We start from the raw sequence: 21,235 nt of genomic DNA, 5'->3' as shown, positions 1-21,235 counted from the left end.
TCTCATCACCCTCAAAATATCTCAACCATAAAACTTTATGAAGTCCGCTAGGTCATAAATGACTCTTACAAGCCCTTTTATTGCTCTTACAAGTCATTATGAGGGTCTTTATGAAGATTTTATCCCTTGAGCCTCCTTTGTTGACTCATCCTTCCCCTTTCCTCCATCCTCTCACCACGTGACATGTGTCACTACTTGATTGGCTATAAGGAAGCACAATCCATGTGCTCTCTTCTCATGCAATCTGAGCCCTCCATGAGCTTTTTCCCATCCTTGCATCTTAGCCCTCAATCCCTCAAGCCTCTTGCCTATAAATTGGATCCTTCCCCTTTGCAAAATAACACAATCCATGAAGTAAAGTTATAATGCTATTTTGAGAGCCAAATCCATTCTAAAGCCATCTATCCACACCAAAAATCCACAATCATCTATTGAAGCCTTTGGAAGCATCTTGAGCATACATCCTATCCATTTAGATAAAGCTACTCAACAAGATAGCTTCTTATTGAGAGAGTCCATTAATGGCTCATATTCTCAATTGAGAGCTCATCTTAGTCTATCTTGAAGTTTATGAATTTTGTTTAGTTTGTAGAAGCTTTATTTAAATTTGGTTTCTATTAGCATACTAACATTGCTCATATACAATATCATCATGCATGCATCCATAAGATTGTGCAATCACTTAAAACTTGTAGGTTATTGTCAAATCAATTTGTAGAAATGTAAACATGAAACATAACAGATTCAATAACACATTTGACAAAAAAAATTATGTGGAAATCCAATTTGGGAAAAAACACCAGTAACATGCTACTCTTTCTCACTCTTCTGAAGTGATGCCCTATGAAAGGCCAACCCGGTTAAAGGTTACAATGCACACTGTTAAATGTGACCTGGTTAAAGAATCTCAATCACCCTGTTAGGAGTGAGCCTTGTTGGACAACTTTAAACCATTCACTTGGAATGTCACCCAGTTAAAGGATTTACAAATGACTGTTAGGTCAACCTTAATCCAGAGGATTTACCCTAGACTGATACAATTATTAAAGAGTGACAGCAAGGGTTGATCTGATAACAACTTACAACTCCATTTGTTGATTATAGATCTTTGTTTTAGTCATCCATTCTACTTAGCTTTCACACACGTCAGCTTTGATAACGTGTTCACCCTTCAAGCATTCATACCCTTTACAGACTCTTCACTTGGGTCAATGAATGAAGCAATACCCTAGACTCCTTATCTTCCTTAGGTTCTCTCACATGACAACCTTTGCTTCTGACCAGCCATCCCTGTAAATAGAGAATTATGATATTTTATTATTCATCCTCCATCGTCCAATTTAGGGTTAGGATAGATTAGGTAGGATTCAATGAATCTACCCCTTATTTTATTTATCCTCTTCTAGAAACTTCTCCTTCAATCCTCTTTGAATTCACCTCAAAATGGTTTACCATGGATTATGTGCCACCAGCTCATTAATCTTATCTTCCACATGGTTCACACAATCTAAGAAAACAAACTTGTCAGCTCAGATCTATTGAATTCATGATCTTTCAAATAATGTTGACACTTAGCATTAACTAGCTTCTGATGCTTAACACATGCTGTGTTGCTTGGCATCTATTGTAAAATCACTTGACACGAATTAAAGTTTACTAATGCTTGGCATCAACTAAACTTTACTCGACATCAACTATTTTACTCGGCATACACTAAAATAGACTTTTACTCGGCTCCAACTAATTTTCTACTTGGCTTTCACTAACTTTGCTCGACACCTATTGTCCACTTGGTCAAACTTTGTTTAACTTGTTCTTATGAACTTGCTTAGTATAACCAATCTTTGTAACCTTAAGTAAATTATCAATGCACTATGATATCACTGACTTAGCTGGTTCTTGTACTCCTTTTCATATTATAACTCAACCTTTCCTCTAGGTGCTATTGTTACATCATTTGTTCAAATCCTCTTCATCAATAAAATAAGTGATAGTACTTAAATCATATAAATAGTTGTCTTACCAACAATTAGCAAGTTTGACATCAGTGACAAAATAATGATTGAAACACATTTATCATACTTGTGTCAATCTGTTTTCAACAATCTCCCTCTTTGGCATTGATGGAAAACCAAATTAACTCGATTAAAATAGTGAGACCAACAAAATACCAAAAAGAAAATAATTCATTGTATTAAAATCTCTCTCTCTATCAACAACTTTCATCTTCTGAATAGGTTACAAAACTTTGTTCTATTGTGATCAACAAATAATCAACTCATCCTTATGACTCCCTTTGAATTACTTCTTATATCTCCCTCTTCATTATCTTCCTCTTGTTAGGTAGATGTAATCAATAGATACACTTTTTCTTTTAGCAGTAAGAATTTCTCCCTCATACTATGTGTTGGGATTTCTCCCTCTTTGTTTAGTTCCTTTGTGTTGCCAACAACGTCTTTCTTCAATATCTCTCAGGTTTCTATTCAGTTTCCTTATATATATCTCTTATGTATATCTCCCTCTTTAATAACAATGCCAAAGACTTGTCATCTTATTATACAAATATGAACTTCTTCGATTTTTCCCTCTGTCACGTTGCTTGTGATTGATTTGTAGTTTTAGCGCTTTGATTACTTTAGGCAACTCCTAAAGTAAGATCCACTACATCAATTTATAACATATGTCAATCAACTTATTTGATGCAGGGCACTCCTCTTGTTGCTTAGATAGCCTTTGATAGGGATATCACCCCTAATTTACCTCTTAGATACTCATGAGCATCCTTGGGTAATGCATTTGTGAAGATATCAATAGTTTTCTCTTTTGTGTTAACATATTCCCTCTTCACCTCTTTATCTTGAACTAATTCTCTTAAGTAATGATACTAGATTGAAATGTGCTTAGTCTTTGTGTGCATCACAGGATTCTTTGATATACTTATAGCACTTGTGTTATCACAATAAAGTATCACCGATTCAGTAATTTCTTCCTTCATACCTTTGAGTAGCTATTTGATTCATACAATGTTTGTACAATTTACAGTAGCAACAACATATTCAACTTTAGCAGTAGATTGTGAAATGCAGTTTTGTTTCTTGCTAGTCCATGTAACCAACCTCTTGCCTAAGAAAAATGCTCCTCCACTGATACTCTTTTTGCCATCAATATTTTTAGCCCAATCAACATCAGTATAGGCTCTTAATTCAAATTTCTCATTATTCTTGTCGTATAGACCATATTCCTCTGTTCCTTTCAAATATCTCATTATTCTTTTTACAACCATCAAATGATTATCCTTGGGATTATTAAAGAATCTTGCAACTATCCCTACAAATAATGCAATATCAAGTATGCTATGTACTACATATTGTAATTTCCCAATCATAGACCTATATAATGTTTGATTCACCTCAGTTGAATCATCATTCTTTGACAGTTTATGTCCTGTCACCATAGGTGTACTTATGTCTCGTCACTATAGGTGTACTTACTGGTTTAGAATCCTCCAATCTAATTTTTGTAGTATCTCCTTGACATACTTTGATTGAGTGACGTATATACCATATTTCATCTGGTGTACTTGCAAACCCACAAAGAATTTGATCTCTCCAAACATAGACATCTCAAATTCTTGCTTCATTTCATTTGCAAAAGTCTTATATAAAGTATCTTGACCTCCAAATATGATATCATCAACAAAAATTTCAAATAACAAAATACCTTTGCCTTTCATTATCTTCAAGTTCAGATTGTTGTTATCATCAGTCCTTTCAAATCTAATCTTCACAAGATAATTATGAAGTATCTCATACCATGCTCTTAGTGCTTGCTTCAAACCATATAAAGCTTTGTGTAATCTACATACCATGTTTTTATTGTTAACATCAAAAAATCCTTTTGGCTATTCTATGTAAACTTCTTCCTCTAATATACCATTCAAAAATGCAAATTTAACATCCATTTGATAAACTTTTAAACCTTTGTATGCAAAATAAGCAAGTAGAGTTCTTACTCCTTCCAATCTAGCAACAAGGGCAAATATTTCTCCATAGTCAATTTCTTCTTCTTGTGCATATTCTTTCCAGACTAATTGTGTCTTGTTTCTTGTGACTTCACCATTTTCATCTAACTTGTTTCTATATGCCCACTTGGTGTCAATCACATTTTTGTCTTCTGGTCTAGGAACTAGAGTCCATGTTTTGTTTTTCTCAATTTGTTCAATCTCTTCTTCCATGGCTTTGTTCCAATTCACATCTTCTAAGACATCTTTCACTATTTTGAGTTCCTTCATGATCAGCAAACATGTATCATTTCTCAACTTGTTCCTTGTCATTGGTGTAGCATCTTTATCTCCAATGATTTGTGCAGCAGGATGATGTCTCTTGACATATTTAGACAATCTTGGTTCATCTCTGGTTTCTTCATCTAGTCTTTCAACTTCTGAATGACAATGTACATTTCTGTTAGGTCTTTTAGCATTTCTTTCATGTACACTAATCTCATAATCAAAACGTGCCTCAACTTTATTCTGTGACTTAGCACTTGAATATAGCTTGGTTCCTGAATGCAACTTGACATTCATAATATGTGACTCGGTAGTCACTGAAACTTATTGTTGGTTTGTAACTTGATTTACAACATCTTCTTTGATAGACATACATTCATAAAAGTATACAAATGATTTGTATTCTTCTGATTCCTTCATAGGTTCAACCTCGTACACTTCTATATATTCATCAAATTTCACATTTGCACTTTCCACAACTTTGTTAGTGTTAGCATTTAAACACTTGTAAGCTTTACTTCTTATGGAATGACCTAGAAATATACCTTCTTTACTTTTTGCATCTAGTCTACCATTCCTGAAATCTTTGAGAATATAACATTTTCTTCCAAATACACTAAAATATTTTACATTGGGTGAGTATCCATACCATAGTTCAAAAGGTGTTAAATGAGTACCTTTCTTGACTTGTACATGGTTTAAGGTATAGATAACTGTACTTGTAGCTTCTATATAGTATTTCAAAGCAACATTTTTCTCCATCATGAGTGTCCTAGCACAGTGCATTACGGACCTATTCCTCCTTTTAACAATTCCATTTTGTGGAGGGGTTCTAGGAGAAGATGTTTGTCTTTTGATTATTTTGTCATTATAGAACATCTCAAACTCATTTGATGTAAATTCTCCTCCTCTATCAGATCTCCAACATTTCAGACTTGTTCCCTTCTCAACTCTTGCTAACTACCACTTAAACATTTGGAAAGCATCAGTTTTTCATTTTAGAAACATAACTTTCATCATTCTAGAATAACCATCAACAAGCAGCATAATGTACTTATCTCCTTTGTAGCTTTGCACTTTAATTGGTCCACACAAGTTAGTATGAAAATTCTCTAGTATTCCTTTACAGGTATGAGTTTTACTCTTAAAACTTGACTTTTTCATTTTGCCCAGTTGACATTGTTTGCACATTATATTGTCAGGCTTCTTCAACTTAGGCAAACCTCTAACTTTTCTCATGTTACTGATATTAACCAAATTATCAAAATTAACATGACATAACCTCTTATGCCATAGTCACACATCATCAAATTCTACAACTAAACAAATAGCATACTCTATATCAAGGTAAAATAGATTACTCCTAGTTTGATCACCCTTTTCAATCAGTTTTCCATTAGTATCACATATCTTAGCAATCTTGTTTTCGAACTCAACCTTACATCTTGAATTATTTAGTTGTGACACACTCGATAGATTATAGTTAAGTCTTTCAACACAGTAAGCATTGTCACATAAAATCTTTTCCATGAGCTTGATAGAACATTTTCCTTTTATCAAACATGGTGCATCATTACCAAATCTTACATTATTTCCATCATAACAATTAAAGGTAAGGAACTTACTTTTATCTCCAGTCATGTGATGTGAACACCCACTGCCAATGATCCATCTATCATTCCTATTCACATAAGAAACAAGTTTAGTTACCTCATCTTTATCAGATTTGTCCTTCATTGCAACATACACCACTTCATCATCATGTTCATCAGATTCATCTCTTATTTCCTCTTCAGCAACATAGCAAGACTTCTTGCCTTTGTCTTTGTAATCTTTGATGTCTTCATCTCTTCAATTTTTTACTTGTCACCACCTCTAGTTCTTCTCTGAACATCTAGTAGCAATATGACCAACCTCATTGCAATTGAAACAAATGATAGGTAATTTACCTTTAAAATTGCCTTTAACTCTATGAAATCTCCTTGCCAGTAGTGCTTCAAGTTGATCTACATCCTCCTCATTTGTATCACTATCACTAGACACATATTTTGTCTTCCTCTTCTTATTCTTCTTCTCATTAGGTTCCTTCAATGACATCTTAGCTTTGAAAGTAAATTCAATATTTTTAGGTTTGTAATTATCAAAATTAGATAGCTCAAAAGCAGTGAGCCTACCTGCTAGACCCTCAAGAGTTAGATCATTCCCTCGTACACATCTTAATTCTTGTATTGCAAAAACTCTAATAACATAGATGGGTAACAGTCTTGTCAAAACTTTTCTTAGTATGGTATCATCATATATTTTACTAGTAGCTCCTCTTATTGCATTAGCAACATCTTTTATCCTAAAGCAATATTGAGCAATATTCTCACCTTCTTGCATTCTCATATCATTGAACTTACCTCTAAGACTTTTAGCTTTGGCTCTTAGAACATTCTTGTCTCCTCCATAGATGGTGTATAGAACATCCCACATTTTCTTTGCACTTTAAAGACTTTTGATATCATCAAACTCAGCATAGCTTAAGGCAGAGTCAATCTCCAACATTGCTTGGTTGTGTTCTTTCTTCTTTTTCAGATCTGCAATAGTTAGGGCTCCAACAGGATCAACATGCTCAATAGTAATGGTAGATTGTGCGTGATCTCCAAGTCCTCCAAGGTATACCTTCATCAGAATTTTCAATGCAGGAAAGTTATCTCTATTAAGCTTGGGTACTTCTCTTTTTGACATCTTGATCTTTGTGCTTCTAGTACCTTCAAAATATTCCTCTTAAGCAAATGGCTTTGATACCAATTGTTGAAATTCTTTAGAATAACTAGGGGGATGAATTAGTTATCCAAGGTCCAAATGTAAAATTAAAACTTTTCATAGCTTAATGAACCCATAAAACATTTATCATCATGCATGCATCCATAAGATTATGCAATCACTTATAAATTGTAGGTTATTGTCAAATCAATTTGCAAAAATGTAAACATGAAACATAATAGATTCAATAACACATTTGACACAATGATTTACGTGAAAACCCAATTTGGGAAAAATCACCAGTAACATGTTACTCTTTCTCACTCTTCTAAACTAATGCTCTGTGAAAGGCCAACCTCATTAAAGGTTACAATGCACATTGTTAAATGTGACCTAGTTAAAGGATTTCAATCACCCTATTAGGAGTGAGCCTTGTTAGAGGACTTTAGATCATTCACTTGGAATGTCACCCAGTTAAAGGATTTACAAATGAATGTTAGGTCAACCTTAATCCCAAGCATTTACCCTAGATTGATACAATTATTAGAGAGTAACAGTAAGGCTTGATCTGATAACAACTTCCAACTCCATTTGCAAATTATAGATCTCTGTTTTAGTCCTCCATTCTGCTTGAATTTCACACACTTCAACTTTGATAGCTTATTCACCCTTCAAGCATTCATACCCTTAATCCTTCTTGCTTAACTTGCCAATGCAGACTCTTCACTTAGGTCACTGAATGAAGCAATACCCTAGATTCCTTGTCTTCCTTAGGATCTCACACATGACAACCTTTGCTTCTGACCAACCATCCCTATAAATAGAGAATTAAGATATTTTGTCATTCATCCTCCATCGTCCAATTTAGGGTCAGGATAGATTAGGTAGGATTCAATGAATCTACCCCTTATTTCATTTATCCCCTTCTAGAAACCTCTCCTTCAATCCTATTTGAATTTGCCTCAAAATGGTATACCATGGATTCTATGCAACCAGCTCATAAACCTTATCTTCCACATGGTTCACACAATCTAAGAAAACAAACTTGTTGACTTAGATCTATCAAATTCACGATCTTTCAAATAATGCTGACACTCAACATTAATTAGCTTTAGATGCTTGGCACATATTGCATTGCTCAACATCCATTGTAAAATCACTCGGCATGAACTAAAGTTTACTGATGCTCGACATCAACTAAACTTTACTCAACATACACTAAAATAGACTTTTACTCAGCTCCAACTGATTTTCTACTCGGCTTGCACTAACTTTGCTCGACACCTACTATCCACTTAGTCAAGCTTGGCAGACAAACTTTGTTTAACTTGTTCTTATGAACTTGCTTAGTGTAAACAATCTTTACAACCTTGAGTAAATTATTAATGCACTATGATATCACTAACTTAGCTGGTTCCTGTACTCCTTTTCATATCATAACTCAACCTTTCCTCTAGGTTCTATTGTTACATCATTTGATCAAATCTTCTTCATCAATCAAATAAGTGATAGTACTTAAATAATATAAGCAGTTGTCTTACTAGTAAATAGTAGGTTTGACATCAATGACAAAATAATGATTGAAACACATTTATTATACTCATGTCAATCTGTTTTCAACAACAATTGGTATGAGAACATAGTTCTTTAGAAGAAGTTTTACAACTTGAGGAGGATCTTGATAGATGCAAGCATCTTATGGACTAATTTTAATATGTAGCACTTGAAGATCTAGACAAAGAAAATGGAGATAAGGAAATGTTGAAAATGAAGCTTAGAGAAACACAAGATTACATTAGAAAGCTCAAGGATCATATTGATATTTCAAGAGGAGAGTAGATCAATGAGCCTAAGTTAAAAGAGGATAAACCAGATCTAGTTGAGACACTTCATAATGAGAAAGAAGCACTTAGACATGATTTTGAGATTACTACTCTTCAAATGGCTAGAGAAATTATGGGAAAGAGGAAAGATAAAAGTTTGAAACATATCTAAATAAGAAAATAGATGGGTGTCATGATTTGAATACCAGATTGGAAAAGTGAAATTAGAACTTGAAGATTCAAGATCCAACTATCAAGAACTTGAAAAATATACCAACATTGTCAATGGTGAACTTGTGGAACTGAAGATACATCTCGAGAAGCTTTACTCAAGTAGTGATAAACTTGACGAGGAATTGTAACAACAAAGACCTAAGGGAAATATGATTGGAATTGGTTACTATGTTGGTGAAATTTCTAAGGTAATAGAGGAAAGACCAATGCAAGATCATATTTAGACATATATTCATATTGAAGAACCTAAAGAGTAGATTAAAAAAAAGATTGAAGGAAGATGTTGTTATTGGAAATAACAACAGGGAAAGCAAACCCAAAGTGAAGGGTTGTGGTGAATCAATACTTCAAAACTCTAACCATTAAAACATTCACCACACATCCATCTCACAATTTGCATGTAAACTGAAATACCAAACTAAACATGTTCATCCATAGCATGAAACAAATAAACATATATATGACACAAGATAATTGGTTACCCAAAAACCCTCCAATGAGAAGGTAAAATTGGGGTGGGGATGACACCCACAAATCTTCACTACTGTAGTTGTAAAGTGTAAGGTTATAATTCTTTGATCATAAACTATGATCTACCCTGTGAAAGGTCTGCCCTGTTAAAGGCTTACAAAGATTGTTAAGTCTTACACTGTTAAAGGATTTCAACACCCTGCTAAAAGTGTAGTTGGTTAAAGGACGTCAACTTACAATGAGTAAGCACCCTGCTAATAGATTTACAAAAGCCTACTAGGACTACTCGGTTAAGAGATTTTTACTGATTCACTTGTTAGAATGTTTTAGCTTTGATCTTTCAGTTAACACCTCTCTTTTAGATATCATATCACCTCTTTCCTAATGTATACTTGATCCTCTCTAATCATATGTATCACTTATGTCCTTTCTCTACTTTCCTCTATTCTCTTTAACTGATTTTTCAATTCAATCATTTGTCACAACTCCTTAGTCACCGTGAATGCTTTGTTTGCACATGCAAACTTCTCTCCTCACTCATGAACTATTTAGGGTTTTCCCTCCTTAAGAAGACTCAGGTGACCTAAGTTTAGGTAGGAATCAATGACTGTGATTCACCCATTTTGTCGCTTAGAACATCCCTCAATCTATTTGGTTACATATACTGCATAATGTTTCTCAATATAGATTCATTCTTATCATTTAGAATCACAAAACAATCCTTAAGTTGGCCCAAAAATGGTTTACATAGGAGTTTGTGCCATTACAAACAACTATGTCCAAAACTGTTTACTCAACACTTGAAGCCTCTGATGCTTGACATCCACTATATCTTCAATGTTGTAACTCGTCCTCTAAATGACTCGGCATACATTACCTTACTCAACACTAAATATCTACTCATCTCATGCTATATACCTTGCTCGACATGCATTATCTGACAACTTATTCTTGGCATAAACTACTCGCTTGACATGCGCTAAGTACTATTAAGTAATGAATTTAAGTGTATTATCACTCATATGTCAAAACCAAAATGAGATCAACAGTTGTGTTTACCACAAGTATGGACACAGAAAGTAAGATCTTGCAAAGGTAATATTGATTCTAAGTCTTTTATTGGTTAATGTTTCAATTGTTGGATGTATGGTCATAAGTCACTTGAATGTAAATTTGAGTTTAATGAGAGGACATAAGAGAGACCTAATGATAAAAGACCTAGTGGAAGTAACAATATTATATCTACTAGAATAACATGTAACAAATACAATAATTTTGGATATATTGCTACAGAGTGTAGAATGTAAGTAAATCATAATGGACTAAGGATGCAAATCCAATTATAACATGTTTGAAGTACACACACACACACACACACACACACATGTACATACTTATATATGTATGTGTATGTATGTATACATATGTACATGTGTGTGTGTGTGTGTGTGTGTGATACTTATATATGTATGTGCATGTATGTATACATATGTACATGTGTGTGTGTGTGTGTGTGTGTGTGTGTGTGTGTGTGTGTGTGTGTGTGTGTGTGTGTGTGTGTGTGTACATATGTATGTATTAAATATATGTTATATTTAATGGATTTTTAGGCAATGGAATAATGCTTAATGTTAGAAGGAATAATGGATCAAACTAGGTAAACTATGAAAACATCAGTAAGACATTTGTGAAGGAAATTAAGAGTGCAAATGAGAAAGCATGAAAGGAAAGAAATCATAATGTATCATCAGACAAGGGAGATTCAATATCGAGATTTGAACCCTCTACACTAACTTGAATTAGTTGGCATAGCCTTAGGGGGTACAATTGTGTAGATAATATTTTCCCATGTATTGTTAGAGTTAAGAGGTGTAAAGCTTCAATTGAGATGATTCAAGGTAGAGTGACTCAATATCTCTGATTGTAGGCATTGATGTGTTGATTTGAGATATCGATGTGATTTTTCATGGCCACTATTATTGTATTATATTTTCCCTAGCTGTGACCTAATGCATTAATTAAAAATTAGTTCACTAGGATTTAATGGGTAATTTTTTATTCATTTTGCACTATTTACATTTCCAAAGATCGAGCAATACGAGTTGATGAAGATTTGAGAAGTTGTGCAAACCCTACCTCAACAACATAATAGGTAGTTAATATATTATATGAGATTTTTTTAGACTTGCTTGTAGTTTATACTTTATTAGAGGTGAATACAATTCATATTTACAATGTCCAAGGAATGACATAGTATTATTTTAGAACCATCCTTTTAAGTTCAAGGAGGATGATCTTGAGAGTGCGTCTTCACAAACCCTTTATGAAATGTTGCACATAGAAAATGTAAGGGCACATATTCATTGCAAATATGAAACCACGAGAAATGTTTATATTTGGAGTGATTTAAAAGACATGTATAACAAATATAGGGCACATAAAAGTGAACTCAAACACTTAGAAAGCATAAACATTGTGCAAGTCATTGCTTTAAAGGAATTTGAGGAATTGGAGTGGATTAAGATATTGCTGAGTCAATTGCATGAAGTTTTTTATGATGAGGAGACATACTAGTTAAAATCACAGAGAAACTTATTCATCTTGTCACTAGTTTTGACAATGTTGGGATTATACATACTGCAATGAAGCTTGTGAAGAAGGGTGTTATGAAAAATATTGGTTTTCAGTGGGACAAGTGTTCCATGACCCTCATAGACATTAAGCAGAAGGAAGTGAGGTTAATTTCTAAATTTATGAGATATAAAATTCATTACAATGATAGACATAATGTATTCTTGTTTCATTCATATTGCATGTTAGATGCTAATTAGGTGTGGACACTTTGACATATGTGAGATTCTAAGGTAGTAATTGTTGGAGAACATTAGAAGGATAAATCATGATACATTACAGATGTTCTGACTTGTATCATTGATTCTACATATGTGTTTACACATCATTCACAAATTTCCCAATATGCATCCTCATACCTGGAGAGATGGAATTCCTTTAAGACATTGATCATTAATAGAATGTAGGATAAGAAGATGACAAACAATTAATTATTCGGTTTGTTTAATGGATTCCAAAGGAAGATGAAGCAAATAGTTATAACTAATAGGGAAATGACTTAGAGAGATATGCATGTTCAATGTGTTTCATGTTGAAAATTGACAACACATGCACTAGTAAAATTGAACTCAATTTTTGACTAATATTGGTCAAAATTTTGACGCAAGGTGGTCAAAATTTTGACCAAGTCTTGGTAGAAAACTATCAAGAATTGGTTGAAATTTCCACCAATGTTTGGTCAATTTTTTTTTTAATGTTGTATCAAGCAATTGTTTCTTATCCAAGTCATTTAATTTGCAACCTTTTAAATCTCTAAAAAGATAAAGTTGGAGTAGGAGAATTTTTCTTCTCAAACTCCTCTAATTGTAAAGCATCCATTCCATTATTTGTTGAACTAGATATGTCTTGTTTGTTGAACAAATAATAAAATGGATACTTTACAATCAGAGGACACCTTTGAGAAGAAAAATTCTCCTACTCCAACTTTATCTTTGTGGAGATTTAAAGGTTTCAAATTAAATGGCTTGGATAAGAAACAATTGCTTGATACAACATGGAACAAAGAAGAGCATAAACATATAACATGGACATGTATTCTTTGAAATGAAAGCATCCAAGAATGTAAGCAAAACCAGAACTATTGAAGTGTAACATGCCTCATTAGGCACTCTTGATATTGCCAAAGTTGATAGAAATTTTTTCAACTATGAATAATGATATATTATATAATCAAAGTAACAAAGGAATTTCATATTCATGACAGTCAGTTTTCAATGTATAGTACAATACAATACACAAGTTGAAGAAGAAAAGTATCCTAAACTAAACACCACTATACGAAAATTATGCATTTTATCCCACAAGAAATTTAGCACTCGAACAACTACTTTTGAAGTTTACTAAAAATGAATAGGGCATAACATTTATATAAAAAAGAGATAACAAAATTTCATTAAAATAGTTATAACAATAGTTATAAGAAAGATCTCTTTTTCATTGTTTTATGAAGTTCTACCTTCAATGGTACAAAGTTTAAGCGTACCAACATTAAGACAATATAAATCAGTTTGTAACAGGAAGAACAATGCTTACAATATGCTAAAATCATCAAGGTAATTACATATAATCAACACCAAATGATAGAAATTGAGTAGGAACCTGATGATAATGATGCCATTCTTGCAGTAGCAAAAGATATAAGCTCTAAAAACTCAACACCACGAAAATGGAATACATATTCAGTGTCTAAAATACCAAGAGTAATTTGAATTATACATATGTGGTATTCCAATTCATTCATATATACAACCATTTCCATTTGGCATGCCAAATTTATCATCTTAAGAGAGATTATATACCAGGATATGCTAAGAACCACTCTCTAGGCTAGCTAAATTAGTATTTGATCATAACACAAAACATTGTAGCGACTATTAACATAGAACCAATCTTTTTGACTATAAATATGCAACAAGAATTCAACCTAGGTGTATTGTGCAGCAAGCACTCAAAATTAACAATAGACAGAGCCTACGTGTCATCTTACAGAAAGACATTAAGATTTAAGAATGATACAAAAGAAAATTAGCATTGACATATAACCGCATCCTTCACCCTTTTGTCCCTAATACTAGCCATTCCAAAGGAAATTGGACCACACAATGTGTAGCATTTAATATTTGAGCCTCTGTTACTCTTACACATTTAGTGCCTACATATATAGCTTGACCAATTAGTGTGAGAAGAGAAGAATTAGACTTACCTCCTTTGCTTCCTGAAAACCAATAAGCTCAACCTCATATATGAGATCAGCCTTAGGAGGAACATTTGGAAAAGAAAAGTTGCCTTCTTCCCCATATCCCAGTTGCCGTCCCACATGAAGCAATGCACGTTCACTAGCTTGCATGCTTGCTACACCAATTGCCAAGCCACTTAAGACCTTTTTCTCTACAGGAATAGTAAAAGTTACATCAAACTTAAACCATGTTCATATATAGATACATTATGAATAATAAACTGATTACATTCTAGACCATATAAGAGTTCATCAATCTCGTAATAGAATACATTTGTTTTAATATAGCATGTCAATAAGAACTACCCAAACAATGCCAACCATAATTTCTAACAATAAATTATTCCTAGAGTTGTTTTTCATTTTAAAGAGTACAAGATTTCAACTAGAGATAGAATACACAATTCTTAAAAAAAATATATATCACACTTGTAATTTTTATTGATAATTTGAGGATTATAATGGGGCCCCAACCCATTAAAGCTATTCAAAAACTATATGAAATACAAGAGCCAGATAAATTTGGACACTTGTAAGCCTCTGATGAATAATTGTAGACCAAATTAAAACTCTTGCACCAAACGAATAGAGTCTTAAATGCCTAATAACTGACCCTACAAATGGACAAAAAATGGCATTATACCAAAATCCACCATTCTCAAGTTGGCACGCATACAAATGTGTTTATATTGTGGAAACAAGGACCTAGCCATATTCACAATAAGTTGATAGCCTTGAGATTTTTCCAGTGAACACATATTTCACACAGCACCCAATTTCCTCCCCTACTCCCTTACCATCAGAACCAGTAGCAACCTGAACACTAGGCTCTTTAAAAGAGTGTTTTTAAAGCACAAATCAAACCATCTTTTGAAATAACAAGAAGAATTAACAAAATTGGAAATTTCCAACACTCATTATAGAGAGTTACCAGTAGTCCATCTACATCCATCGAAAGATCTCAACCCAAAAAAACTAGTTCTATTTCAGAATAAACTAGTTAAATCTCTCTGCGCAAGGTTATGAGTTCCCCCACCAAGCTTTTGGCTGGTTACTCTGCCATGCCTATACAATCTTCATTTGAACTATCAAATAAAATAATTACTTTGTTGTTCCCATACTACCTTCATTTGAACTATCATATAAAATAATATTTTCTGTAAAAAGGAAAACTACCTTTAAGACCCACTCTTGACAACCAAATGATGAATGTAAGCCTTAAGTTCATCCTTGAAATTAGCAAAAATGAAAGCACTAGTTCTGAGAATGTCCATACTCCCACTACCATCCTACCCTGGTGTTACTCTAAGCTTAATAATCTTTTAGGCATCAACATCAAGAATCATAATGGTATTTTGGAGCCTATCAATCTGAAACATCTCCACAGATGGGAGAATCCCAAGATGAAGAGCCATGTTCCATCATTTCTAAGAGAGCCAAAGCTTGAGAGCACGTCACAAACATCTCAACAAAACAAATCCTACAAAGCACAACATAATAGAGGAAAAATTATCTTCCACCATAGATATCCCATCTACACATGCCAACTGGTAGGAGCACAAACCATGAACTATGATTGTTGGCACATCTTAAATAGAGCCATGTGGGACAAAGCCAACCTTACTGAATAATGATGATCGATACATTTATATGATACACTCCTTGAGCTCAGGAAAAATGCATTGGGAAAGGTAATGTGAAGCTGAACAGTTAACCTGGAATTAGGAACGAAAAACCCAATTAACCATTAAAATGACTTGACTGTCTATGAGCATACAATAACTGAAAATAACCATTAATTTTGAGTATTCATTTTCACATAATCAAATAATCAACCATAATTTGTAGTTTCCTTCAAGTTATGGAATTTTCTATACAAATGAAAAGTCTGGATGTGACAAAAATGTGTAAGAGAATCCATATGGCAGATAAGCCTGATAGCATCTCACAGACTTGACCAAAAACTCAAAATGGTGCTCTTCAGATTTTCCTATCGATGTCTTATAACAAATTCCATTACTCGTCAATTTCTCCTTGTTGAATTTATCTAAACACTGAAGGTTTTATATGTAGAAAATTTCTAATGCCTAGAAGTCTCTAATGCAGAAAGTACATTATCTAAGTTTTTTTGAACCTAATTAACCACTTTGAAATATTGCCTCATCCTTGTGATGAATTATATAGTTTGATCTAAAACATTGATTTGAGAAATTCCACACTGTTTCAAGTTGTAAAAGAAGCGTGCTAATTCAAAATCAGATATTAAAAAAGCCATCTAACCTACAACTAGTGAAGTGACCAGAACGCTACAAGTCTTGTTTGTAAAGGATCTTTTCTTCTTTCTTAACAAAAATGAATCTACACTCTGCATACCAAAGCATTACATAAATCACTGTAGACACCTAAAAACCTTTAGAAAATAAAGTATTTTTATTTTTTGAAAAATTTCTGATGACATCATCATTTATTAATTAATTAATTATTTAATTAATTTATTTATTTTTATGCCATTAAATCCCTTTATCTTAATTAAAAATATTTAATTAAGGAATCCCTCCCAAAAATGTTTAAATCTTATTTAAACATTATTTCCTTATTTATTAATTATTTAATTAATAAATTGACCAAAAAACCCAAAATAAATAAAAAATTTATTTTTTGCCCAAAACTTGGCCAATTTCCTTAAGGCCACTAACCTCTTCCAAAATTTTCTAATCCTTCTTTAATTTTGATTAAAGGTTAATCCCATCGTTTCCTACCCCTAATCCCAACTCAAAATATTTAATTAAGATTAAATATTAATCCTCATGTTTATTAAAAAAGTTTTAATAAATATCTCCTCAACCCAAACTCTTGAAATAAATAAAACTTTATTTATTTCCTAAAAATCTAATTTATCCTCATCCTAAGAAGTTCTAGACTCTTCTAGAAAGTCTTTATCCTCATCCTAGGAAATTCTAGACTATTCTAGAAAGTCTTTATCCTCATCCAAAGTCTAGACTCTTCTAGAAGATGTCTTTAAACCTAATCCTAATCCCCTCCTAATCTTGTCACATTCCCTAAAAATGGGTTAAAACTTACTAACCCAAGCCAAAGTTAAAAAAAATATCTCCTCCTTCACCCACCCTCATTAAATGCCATCCACTTGCCTATCCCTAAGCTAATCTTAAACCATCCTAATCCATCCTCTAATCATTTGCACAATCCTAAGCAAGCTTAAAACCCTCCTAATCAAGCCCAAGTCGAAATTGCTCTCATCTCCCTCAAAATATCTCAACCATAAAACTTTATGAAGCCCACAAGGTCATAAATGACTCTTCCAAGCCCTTTTATTGCTCTTACAAGCCATTATGAGGGTCTTTATGAAGATTTTATCCCTTGAGCCTCCTTTGTTGACTCATCCTTCCCCTTTCCTCCATCCTCTCACCCTGTGACATGTGTCACTCCCTGATTGGCTGTAAGGAAGCACAATCCATGTGCTCTCTTCTCATGCAATCTGAGCCCTCCATGAGCTTTTTCCCATCCTTGCATCTTAGCCCTCAATCCCTCAAGCCTCTTGCCTATAAATTGGATCCTTCCCCTTTGCAAAATAACACAATCCATGAAGTAAAGTCATAATGCCATTTTAAGAAGCCATTTTACATCAAAACCATACACTCACACCCAAATTCCAACTCCATTTGAAGCCCTTTTTGAAGCATAAGCTTGAGCATACATCCTATCTATTTAGACAAAGCCACTCAACAAGAGAGCTTCTTATTGAGAGAGCCCATTAATGGCTCATATTTTTAATTGAGAGCTCATCTTAGTCTATCTTGAAGTTTATGAATTTTGTTTAGTTTGTAGAAGCTTTATTTAAATTTGGTTTCTATTAGCATACTAACATTGCTCATATACAATCACTATAGTGCAATAATTGCATCCACATATTCCTGAATATAAAGCAACACCAACCATACATTTCTCTGAATGCATCTTAAAGTTCAATAACTGAAAAGAAATTATTTTATAGTCACTAACCTCAACTTCATAATGTACATGAGATTGGTGTGTACCATTGAGGAGCTTTGCTTCCTTGTCAAAAACCTAAAAACCCATATATGAGATTAGAATAAGAGCTGGAGCCATCTTTAATGGATGTTAAATGTAGATCCATAATCTCTTCTTCAAACCTAAAAAACCATAAATCATCAATTAACTACAAAGTGAGAACCATCAATGAGATTAGAATAAGAGTTGGAGCATATGATACAAAACATCTCATTGTGGTATCTAAATCTGAAAGGCCTATAGGAAATTATTAAAACCTTAATTTTTAAGCCAAACTAACCTTTTATTCTTTGCAAGATGATTTATAATAAGTTCTTTTGCATTTTTTGATAATGCAGACTCTGGTGTTGATAAGTTTTGCAAAGTGTCAGCACAAAATTGCATACAAGATACAACCTCAAACTTTCTGCAATCATTAGGACTTTCAAAAGTGCAGTTTTGGTGTATGCTTTGAGTGTTTCACAATAAATGAAGTTCAATAAATCCATAAATTCCACTTCCTCTACAATCATTAAAAGAAACTTGGTATATTAGTTATTACCAAATGCAAAATAGTATTTTAAAAATTGAGAATCAAAAGAAAACATCAAATGAAGTTTTGTATGTCCAAAATGCCACTGTCACTTCTCCAATTAACAAGAGGAAATTTACATATGCCAATAACAAAAGAGCACATTAAAAATTTAAAAAAGCATCAATCAACAAAATATACATGTACTCAGAATGTAAAACAAATCACTTTTGTTCAGCCTAGACTTCACCAAAACAAATGTCTCTGACAGAATAGTTTTGCATGGTAAATATGGACTCAAAATCCATAAATTAATTCCTCCCTAAGTACAATTTATTGCTACCCCCTGTCAAGTCAATTCTTCCCTATATATTTAATTAATCTACTCTAATAGTTCCAACTATAAAGTCCTCAAGTCTTCTATGATATCATTCTCCGTCTGTTCTGGCATTGATACTTCGAAATTGGATAAATTGTCTACAACTTCTTCTAGTTCTCTCAACACATGAGATAACTTAACTCCTCAAAGGCTTTTAACATCATATTAATCCTTTTGATCTGCTTATTCAAGTACCAATTTTTGAATCTCCTTTAATGATACCATTAACTATAATTTGTGAATTACCTTCTAAATGTAGTTTCTTAATCCCCAATCTCAATACCATTTACATAGCTAAAAGAGAAACCATGATCTTAGCTTCATTGTTTGTTCCAACTGGAATCCATTTTGCTCCAATCATTAGGATATTCCCAGCATCATCCCTAGCCACATATCTAGCCCTGGAAAAACCTAGATTCCCCTTAGAAGTGCTATCAAAATTACCTTTGGTCCATCCACTTTCTGGGGGTCTCCACAACTCATTTAACCTCCCATCAAATCAATATTGAACCCTCAAAGGCCCATTGACAAGTTGCATTCATCTAATTTTTAATCCTTAACTGGAAGCTCCAATGCTGCAGGAGCACCTATAGGTCAAATAAGGCCTATGAAGTCTTTAGTGTCTAGAAAGGAAATCAAGGATGTAGCAATGCCTTTTAGACCATTTTGGTGTTTATTGTAATTATTTAAAGTCATTCTATAAGGCAAATAAGCCAAATTGTAATTGTAAGGCCAATTAGGACGATTGGGTCAAACTTGGTCAAACTAGTCCAATAAGCAAGACTAAGGTAGAATGGGAGTTTTTGAGTGTTTTTGGTCATATATGACACAAATTTGATGTAACAAGGTCCATTAGGGGGTCATAGTAATAAGTTGTCAAAAAGTTGTAAATTTGTTGCAAAAGTTGCTCAACAACTTTTGCAAAAAGTTGTCAAACTAAGGCTTAACCTATCAACCAAGAAGGTGGCTAATAAAAATCAGCTGTAAATAGTTTAAGGATGCTTAAATACACTCTTTTGTTTGAGGAGTAGGTAGTGGGTAAAGAATGGATGAAAGTTATTCAATAAAATGCCATTTCAACGTAATTTTCCTGCTTTTTCTATTTATGAGAGGTTATAATTTCTCACGATGGATTGTTATTGCCCTAAAACTATTTGGAGATCAATATACAATGAGATAAATTTGATTTGGTTGAGGTTTTGAGTTTTTTCGTGACTTGTGGATGAAGATTGATACATTTCTTTCAAAATTGCTTTAAAACCCTCATACACAAAGGTTTGGTGACAAAAAGATTCTTTCCTCCAAATTATACCTTTCAAAAATCCTCATTTTCTAGATTCAACTAGCACTTTGAAGTACCTAACTAATGCAATTGGTTTGAGGTGAAAATATTGTGTATTTGGCAAGATCCATCAAGCCCTAGGTGGATTGGTTGTGTGAGGTTTAACTGACTGTAACAATGAATTGTATTATTTGGTTAATTTTAGTTATGATGGAGTCTCCAAATGTTGAAAGGATTGAAATAAGGTTGTGGAAAATGTAAAGGATCAATTCAAGTAGCATGGAAAGGATCTCAAGTATTTTGAGGATGCCATTTCCCCTAATCTGTCTAACTGTTTTGTGAACTGTGACTATTATTGTAGAGTTTTATAAGTCACCATTATGATTGGGTCTCCTATTATTCCATGAAGTTTAATGTGATGAACCCTCATATTGGATGGAAATGGCTTATAAGTTGTTTTGAGTCGTTGTGTAGAAAACATATTATCATATTGTCTTGACCATGACAGTGACAATCATAGTAATATATTGATTCATTAAAGGTCAGATCTGTATTGTTGGGATTCAAAACATCGTGATTGACCTT

This window comes from Cupressus sempervirens, chromosome 10 (genome assembly GCF_028749045.1).
Source record: "Cupressus sempervirens isolate cs-2001-9-10 chromosome 10, ASM2874904v1, whole genome shotgun sequence".
Lineage (NCBI taxonomy): Eukaryota > Viridiplantae > Streptophyta > Pinopsida > Cupressales > Cupressaceae > Cupressus > Cupressus sempervirens.
This window is presented reverse-complemented; position numbering follows the sequence as displayed.